This window comes from Musca autumnalis, unplaced genomic scaffold (genome assembly GCF_047663935.1).
Source record: "Musca autumnalis isolate F117 unplaced genomic scaffold, ASM4766393v1 scaffold_1, whole genome shotgun sequence".
In the NCBI taxonomy this organism is placed as follows: Eukaryota; Metazoa; Arthropoda; class Insecta; order Diptera; family Muscidae; genus Musca; species Musca autumnalis.
The window spans coordinates 310,097,488-310,107,258 of NW_027411644.1; positions in this window are offsets into that span (position 1 = coordinate 310,097,488).

Genomic DNA, 9,771 nt, shown 5'->3' on the forward strand with positions numbered 1-9,771 from the left:
CCAATTTTGGCATTAAAATCGCCTAGAATGATTTTAATGTCATGGGCAGGGCAACGGTCATATGTTTCTTCTAAGCGCTCGTAAAATATATCTTTGGTCTGTTCGTCCTTTTATTCAGTGGGATCATGAGCGCAAATAAAGCTGATGTTGAAGAATTTAGCTTTTATTCGAATTGCAGCAAGTGAAGCTGGATACCAGATGTTTTAGTCTCCGACTAACTACGAATCCGCAACCAAACTCATGCTTTACGTCATGGCAGCTATAATACAGTGCGTCACCTTTAGGTGTTGTTGTGACGCCTTTCCCAATCCATCGTATTTCCTGTATGGCAGTAATATCGGCCTTGTACTTTTTAAGTACGTCTGCCAATGCGAAGACTGCACCTTCTCTATAAAGAGTGCGAACATTCCAGGTGCAGATTCGCATATCATGGTCCTTAAAACGTTTGCGGGGTTCGTCAACTTTAGAGGGGTTTGTTTTTCTTTTCTTTCGTTTTTTCATAGTAGGCTGTTTTTTCTAGGGGAGGGTTACTAGCCCGACGCCCAAACCCAAGTTTTAAACGTTCTTATGGGTGAACGCACGGCACATGTTAGCTCACTGCCTTTAACGGGTGTTAAAGACAGTTCCCCAGGTGACACCACGGGGAGGTCAGTGTCCACTTGAGATGAAAGAGGGACCAAGATAAATCCTGGGCTTTGCCATGTTAAAACCGGTCAGGACCGTTCCTTGGTATCTTCCACCCCCTACGTTACCCAAATAACGTTTATTCGATTCAAATATGTAAAAATCACTTTGAACATTTTTTATTTTTTTGTTAAAAAATTATATCATTGAGAAAAGCATTTACGACATTTTTATGATTCTCAGAATCAAGGCATATTTATATAAGGTATATGCATGAATTACAACAACTAACAAATTTACAAAAACAACATTGTTGTTATTGAAAATTTAATGTCAAAGAAAATATTGAATAATCGGGCCGCTGATTGTCACTTCTACCTCATATAAATGTGCCTTGCTCAGCATTAAAGAATTAAATGTTACGTCAGTTTGGATATCTCATGTGATTCTAAAGTTTATTTTCAATGATATAACTGCTTACAGTGACTTAAAAAAATTGCCCATAATTCTGATATACAATAGAAAAATGTATAACCACAGCCACAACCTTCCATATACCGAAAATCTGGAGGTATCGTTCTATGGGGGCTATATGAAGGTCTCAAACCAAATCAAACAAACTTTAGGTGGAAAGTTTTGTACCCCCCAAGGAAGACTTAATACCAAATTTCAGCCATTTCGGAGGGATATTGAGGCCACAACATTCAAAATACCGCAAATCGGGAGGTACCGTTCTATGGGGCTATTTAAAGATGTGAGCCTATACCAACAAATTTCAGGTGGAAAGGTTTTTCCCCTAAGGAAGACTTGATACCAAATTACAGCCATTTGGAGGGATATTCAGGCCACAAATACTTGCATGTGCTCATTTTATGCAAATATGTCGAAATATGCACGATATGCAAAAATGTCTGGGCCTAATTCGTTTTATTTTGTTATAAAACGAGTTTCTGTCTAATCAGATTATCTCTACAACCATCCTAGCTATGAATGGAACTCTGCGTACGAATGTCTAACTCCACGTTTTCAAGAAGAGGATTTAAAGACAATATTATATACGAAAGTGTGCTGAGAAACTTTAGAATAAACCTAGTGACGCTTCCTAAGAATCGAGAGCAAAAGAACCCGTCTGCACAAATAGCATCAAACACCATATATGTAGTCTATATCAGTGATGGCCACCAACAACAACTTTCCTATGCCCGCGGGCATACGACACGCACGTACACTGTAAACACATTCGTTCGGTTAACGCATTGTTTACGTTTCCACTCACACTAGCGCAAGTTATAATCTGCAAATGTGTGTTTTTGGACTATACATATATAAATGAATTGAGCCGAGTTATTCTAGAAGAGTGAACAAGGTCTACTTTAATTTTATAAATAGAATTTTATTTTTTTTTTTATTTAAATTATGAGATTGGAGCATTTTAGTCGTGTCCCTATTTTTGTCATTCCCGTGGGCCAATGTTTTATTTATTAAGAAAAAATGCTTTAAACCGGTTTTTTGTTTATATGCAATATGTCAATGTAACGACAATTCCCATTAGTTTTAAAGATAATTATACCCTACACCACTATGTGGGGAGGGTATTATAAGTTGGTTTTGGCCAAAAAGTTTGTAACGCATCGAAATAATGGTCTTAGACCCATACATATATATATATCAAAATGAATGTCTCGACGAGCTGAGTCGATCTGGCTATGTGTGTCCGTCCGTCAGTCCGTCCGTCCGTCCGTCCGTCTGTCCGTCTGTCCGTCTGTCCATCTAAACCTTGTAATCACGCTACAGGCCGCAATTTTGATCGGATCGTCACGAAATTTTGTATGTTCATGGGGGTCCCGGAGGGGAAGAAGCCTATTGATTTTGGTGATGGTCGGATAGTATTTAGTGGTCGGAAAGTGCAAAAAACTTAGGTGGATAAAAAGACAAAGTTTTTTTCCAAAACCAATATCTCAGCTTCTATATGGGGTATACCAAAAGCAAAACCTGACAATGAAAGCAGAAAATATCACCTTTCTAATGATGTAAAGTAGGTGCTCGTAGGTGATCAAACAACGAAGATATCGCAATAGTAGCAAATAAAACCCCAATTTTCATTTTTGCGATTTTAATTATATTAACAAATATCACAGCTTTGGTTGAAAAATTTCAAAAAGCAAAGCCCGACTATGAAAGTAGAAGATCCCGTCTTTACAATGATGCATACTAGGTCGGCGTAGGTAACCAAATAACGGAGATATCGCAATAGTCGGTAAATCACGCTACAGGTCGCAATTTTGATCGAATCGTCACGAAAATTTCAGGGTTAATGAGGGTCTCACAGATGAAGAAGCATATTGATTTTGGTGATGGTCAGATAATATTTAGGGGTCGGAATGGGCAAACACTTATTTGGAGAAAAGTCAACATTTTATTTCAAAGCCAATATCTCTGTTTCTTTAAGAGGTATATCAAAAGCAAAACCTGGAAAGGAAAGTAGAAAATATCAGCTTTACAACGGTGTAAAGCAGGTTGTCGTAGGTGGTCAAATAGCAAAGATATGGCAATAGCCGATAATGCATCCCATTTTCCGATTTTTTTGTAATCACCCTACAGGTCGCAATTTTGATCGGATGGTCACGAAATTTTGGGGGTTAATTGGGGGTCCCAAAAAGAAAGAAGCCTATTGATTTTGATGATGGTCGGATAATATTCAGGGGTCGGAATGGGCAAACACTTATTTGGAGAAAGCTCAACGTTTTATTTCAAAGCCAATATCTCTGTTTCTTTAAGAGGTATATCAAAAGCAAAATCTGGCAAGGAAAGTAGAAAATATCACCTTTACAACGATGTAAATTAGGTTGTCATAGGTGGTCAAATAGCAGAGATATGGCAATAGTCGATAATGCATCTCATTTCCGATTTTTTTGTAATCACGCCACAGGTCGCAATTTTGATCGGATCGTCACGAAAGTTTAGGGGTTAATGGGGGTCCCACAGAGGAAGAAGCCTACTGATTTTGATGATGGTCGGATAATATTCAAGTGTCGGAATGGGCAAAAACTCATTTGGAGACAAATTTAAAGTTTTATTCTTTGTGAATATATTGGCTTCTAGTAGGGGTATTCCAACGACAAAGCCTGTCAATGGAAGAAGAAAATATTACCTTAACATTGGTGTAAACCAGGTTGGCGAAGGTGGTCAAACAAGGGAGATACCACAATAGTCGGTAATGCATCCAATTCTTCCATTTTTTTGCAATCAAGCTACAGGTCGTAATTCTGATCGGATGGTCACGAAATTTTGGTTGCTTATGGGGTCCTAGAGACAAAGAGGCATATTATTGTTGGTGGTAGTCGGTTTATATTCCCTTAAAGAAATGTTTACCAGTGAAAAGCTTATGCACAGGGGTAGTGGTGTAGGGTATCACATGGTCGGCCCCGTCCCGACTATGGCCTTTGCTCACTTGTTATACCCTACACCACTATGTGGGGAGGGTATTATAAGTTGGTTTTGGCCAAAAAGTTTGTAACGCATCGAAATAATGGTCGCAGACCCATACTTATATATACCGAAATGAATGTCTCGACGAGCTGAGTCGATCTGGCTATGTGTGTCCGTCCGTCAGTCCGTCCGTCCGTCCGTCTGTCCATCTAAACCTTGTAATCACGCTACAGGTCGCAATTTTGATCGGATCGTCACGAAATTTTGCACGTTGATAGGGGTCATGGAGGGGAAGAAGCCTATTGATTTTGGTGATGGTCGGATAATATTTAGGGGTCGGAAAGGGCAAAAAACTTAGGCGGATAAAATGACAACGTTTTTTTCCAAAGTGAATATCTCAGCTTCTATATGGGGTATACCAAAAGCAAAACCTGGCAATGAAAGTAGAAAATATCACCTTTCTAATGATGTTAAGCAGGTGCTCGTAGGTGATCAAACAACGAAGATATCACAATAGAAGAAAATAAAACCCCAATTTTCATTTTTGCGATTTTAATTATATTGACGAATATCACAGCTTTGGTTGAAAACTTTCCAAAAGCAAAGTCTGACTCTGAAAGTAGAAGATCCCCTCTTTACAATGATGCAAACTAGGTCGGTGTTGGTATCCAAATAACGGAGATATCGCAATAGTCGGTAATACATCCCATTTTTCTATTTTTTTCGAAATCACGCTACAGGTCGCAATTTTGATCGGATCGTCACGAAGATTTGAGGGTTAATGGGGGTCTCATAGATGAAGAAGGCTATTGATTTTGGTGATGGTCGGATAATAATTAGGGGTCGGACTGGGCAAACACTTATTTGGAGAAAAGTCAACATTTTATTTTAAAGCCAATATCTCTGTTTCTTTAAGAGGTATATCAAAAGCAAAACCTGGCAAGGAAAGTAGAAAATATCACCTTTACAACGATGTAAAGTAGGTTGTCGTAGGTGGTCAAATAGCAGAGAAATGGCAATAGTCGAAAATGCATCCCATTTTCCGATTTTTTTTGTAATCACGCTACAGGTCGCAATTTTTATCGGATCGTCACGAAATTTTGGGGGTTAATGGGGGTCCCAAAGAAAAAGAAGCATATTGATTTTGATAATGGTCGGATAATATTCAGGGGTCGGAATGGGCAAACACTTATTTGGAGAAAGGTCAACGTTTTATTTCAAAGCCAATATCTCTGTTTCTTTAAGAGGAAAGTAGACAATATCACCTTTACAAGGATGTAAAGCAGGTTGTCGTAGGTGGTCAAACAACAGAGATATCGCAATAGTCGATAATGCATCCCATTTTCCGATTTTTTTGTAATCACGCTACAGGTCGCAATTTTGATTGGATCGTCACGAATTTTTTGGGAGTTGATGCGGGTCCCACAGAGGACGAAGCCTATTTATTTGGTGATGGTCGGATAATATTCAGGAGTCGGACTAAGCGAAAAGCTTATGTGGAGAAAAGTCAACGTTTTTTATGCGAATATCTCCGCTTCTGGTTGGAGTATTCCAAAAGGAATACCCGTCAATGGAAGAAGAAAAGATCTCGTTTATATTGATGCAAAGTATGTTGGCGTAAGTGAGCAAACCGAGATATTGCAAAATTCAGTAATATACCCAATATTTCCATTTTTTGTAATCACGCTACAAGTTGGAATTTTGATCGGATAGTGACGAAATTTTTGGGGTAGATGGGGGCCACACAGAGGAAGAAGCCTATTGATTTTGGTGATAGTCGGATAATATTTAGGGGTCGGAATGGGGAAAAACTCATTTGGAGACAAATTCAAAGTTTTATTCTTTGTGAATATAGAAGCTTCTAGTAGGGGTATTCCAACGGCAAAGCCTGTCAATGGAAGAAGAAAATATTACCTTTACATTGGTGTAAAGCAGGTTGGCGAAGGTGGTCAAACAAGGGAGATACCACAATAGTCGGTAATGCATCCAATTCTTCCATTTTTTGCAATCAAGCTACAGGTCTTAATTTTGATCGGATGGTCACGAAATTTTGGTTGCTTATGGGGGTCCCAGAGAGAAAGAGGCATATTATTTTTGGTGGTAGTCGGATTATATTCCCTAAAAGAAATGTTTACCAGTGAAAAGTTTATGCACAGGGGTAGTGGTGTAGGGTATCACATGGTCGGCCCCGTCCCGACTATAGCCTTTGCTCACTTGTCGACATAAGTGAAAAATGTAGTCAGTGTTTTTTGTGCATGTTCCTGAATTTTTTTCATTCCCGTCGTGAGTATTTTTTCCGTTATTTATATAATAATTTCCAAATTGATGGTATAGGTATGTTAATTTTTTTAGTCTGTATTAAATTACTTTATATTTTATAAAACAATTTTAAGATTTGCACATTTAAATCCAAAAATAGTCGTGTTTCCATTATTACCATGTGCTCATTACCGTGGGTATTTTCTTATACAACAGTATACGCCGAAATAGTTATTTAAACCCATTTTCGCACTTTGCTGTTTTCGACCCCCAAAACCAGTCATTTTACAATATCCACCCATATACGTAGTTCTGGAAATCGTATTGTAGTAGTGTTTCAATGATCTGGATATACATTACATACAGACTTTGTTTAACAGACTTTGTTTAAACACTTATCGCCAATGGTGCGTAGCGAGTCGAAAGAATTAAAGAAACAGTACGTTTCAGCCTTGGAAATATGTCTTATAATACACGAAAGTGTGCTGAGATACCTTAAGGGCAGAATAAACCTAGTGACGCTTCCGCAGAATCAAGAGAAAAGGACCAGTTTGTACAGTAGTTCAAAACACTACCCAACATACCAAAAAAGCTTGAGAATTATATTATAATAAGCTTACCAACATAAGCCTTAAGCTTATAAAAGACTTGAGAAATCAGTTGTTAAAAGCTTATGTCATAATTGTAGAAAAATCGAAACGGAACCCTTGTTTATAAGCTTACCCTTGTAATTGTAGAACAAGCTTATGCAATTAATATTATCTTAAGCTTACCCTTTTAATAGTAAAACAAGCTTACATATATAATTTTTTTAATTTTTTATTAAAATTTTATAAATTCAGTTCATATTTTGAGAGTTAGTTATAAATTAACAATGTGTGTAGTGTATTTTATCATTGTTATTTTTTAATTTAAATTAAGTTGATTAGTGATTTAAGTTTTCTCTCTATGATATAATTAAAATGATTATATTTACAGTTACGCTTTTTTGGTTTTATAATTGTTTCGCATCTTTATACGATTTTTCGCGAACCGTCTTGAATGAATGTGTTGGAGTTGCGGCATCTATAAAAAGTAGAAATTTAGTGATAATTTTTTCAGTTAATTTTGTAAATTGAACATACTTTATATAGGCGTTCTTGTACAATAGTTGTGCGCCTTGCACTCTGTATGCACGGTTTCGATTCTCAGGTCGGGCAAAAACATCATACTCTCCAACAGTGGCAAAATATCCCTCAGCGTAACGTAGACGACATTTCCTGATCAACCATGAAAAACGTTTATACAAGTGGTGTCGTAAAACACCCGGTTCGGATTCAGCGATAACAAGTTGGGCCCATATAATTAAGTCAATATGAAGCGGCGTGCACTGATTGATATGAGATAAATCTCCCGTGTCTATTAGGGGATGTGTATGGGAACATATGTATGAATGTCAATTATATAATTATTCAAATTTTCATCACTTTCACGTTGTTCGCATTCACTTCTACTTTCACCACAACCGCTATTTATGTCACCAATCCTGAAAACTTCTTCGGATTCGTAATTTTTTTGTTTTTAAGAATTCAACCAATGAAGAAGACTTTTTTGTCTTTCAACACTTTTTATATTTTTTGGCATTGCAATTATATTTTAGCACAACGCGGATATTTATCTGTTAACACAACGCGGATATACATTTAATTACATAAAAACTAAAAGATCACAAAAAAAGTTTCTACAAAAACTATTTTATCAAACAAATGTCAATTAACAAAATACTTTTCAGGCAGACTTAAGAAAACATTGTGCATGTAATAGTTTTTCAAGCATTGTTAAAAATTTATTGTGAATTTTCTATTTTTATAATATTATTCTCAAGTCCTATTACTTTTTATTTTTATTTGGTATGTTGGGTAGATGTAACGGAATTATTTATTATATGATAAAATGATTGGCTGAAAAGTTATCTAGAGATGAACCACAGAAACATTTACCTTCTGCAAAGTATTTGTGTTTGTCGAAAAAATAAGGCACAAATGTATAAATAATTCGCACTTGCTTTTTCCTAATATACTTCGTATAAATGCAGCATCCAGTTATTGAATACAGTGTTGATGGACTGAACATATTCGTACATATTACTCATATTATTCTGGAATTAAAAAGGATACACAAAGGAAATATACAAATTTGCCTCTTCTTCTCGCTAACAAAAAAGAGAGAGAGAGACAAAGAGAGAGAGAGAGAGAATATGAAAAGTCAAAAATAAAAAAAACACACAGAAACAAAAATTGTTTTTTTCCACATTATGTTTAAAACTGACTACAAATAGGCAAAAAAAAGTTAGTTTATTATCAGTCGAAAAGTTATCTGGTGTTGGACAATACTGACTACTCAGGCGCTCATCGCCTTGTAAAATTAGTCAGTTGGCATAAGGGAAAATAATCGATAAAATGCCACTTATGTTTAAAAAAAGCTAAATTTATGTGAGCTTTAAATCGGCCACAGTCCCTACAGGGAAGTTCAGCTTAAATAAATGAGTATGATTTCTAATGCCTTGTTCATACTGACGGTAATTCGCTCTCTATTCGTTGTTCTAGCCCAAATTATATATTAATTACTTCATTTTCCATACACAATTCTGAGAGCGAAGAACGATTTTTCTACATTGTTCAATTTAAATTACTCTCCGAACGACTATAAAATATGTCCCATCTCTAACAAATGAGAGTATTTATCGAAATAAATTAATTATGACAGGCAAATTTATGAAAAACAACAATAGGTTTGTCCTTTTACGTACTGAACTTTACTGAACATTGTTTCTTCAGTAATGTTTAGCAACATTTCAATTATACAATTGTCAAAACTTTACTGAAGAAAAAATGTTCAGTAAAGTTCAGTACGTAAAAAGACAAACCAAATATTAAAAAAAAAAACTGCAAAACATGAATGGAAAGTAAACGGTGGCACGATTAGTATACATTCATTGTAGTAACATTTCTTGTCGATTGTTTCGAATTCGGTAGAATACCTGAAATTTCCCAAAAGAGGGAGCGGGACTAGCAAATGAGCGTGATAAGCATCATTGTGCCAACCACAGTGACCTCAGAGTTAGGGAGCTGACACAGGAAGTGAATAGATTGTTCGGTGAACACAAGCACAAAAAGAGACTAGATCATCTGACGACTTCTAATATTGGAGCCGAAATAAGTAAATTGTGGACAACTGTTAAGTCTCTCTCAAACCTGGACGAAGTAAGATAGGACCTCAGACGTTACACTGTCTTTTTCGAAGAGGTATGTAAGTTATTTTAATCGACATTGTGTCGAGAACACCGCTAGTGAAGAGTTCTACGTCGTATTAGATATGTGCCTGCCGATATGTGCCTGCCGATGTGGAATCTCCACATTGGATAACGTTGCAAATGCCTTTTGGAACGCTAATTCAACCAAAGCATCTTCATGGTAATGT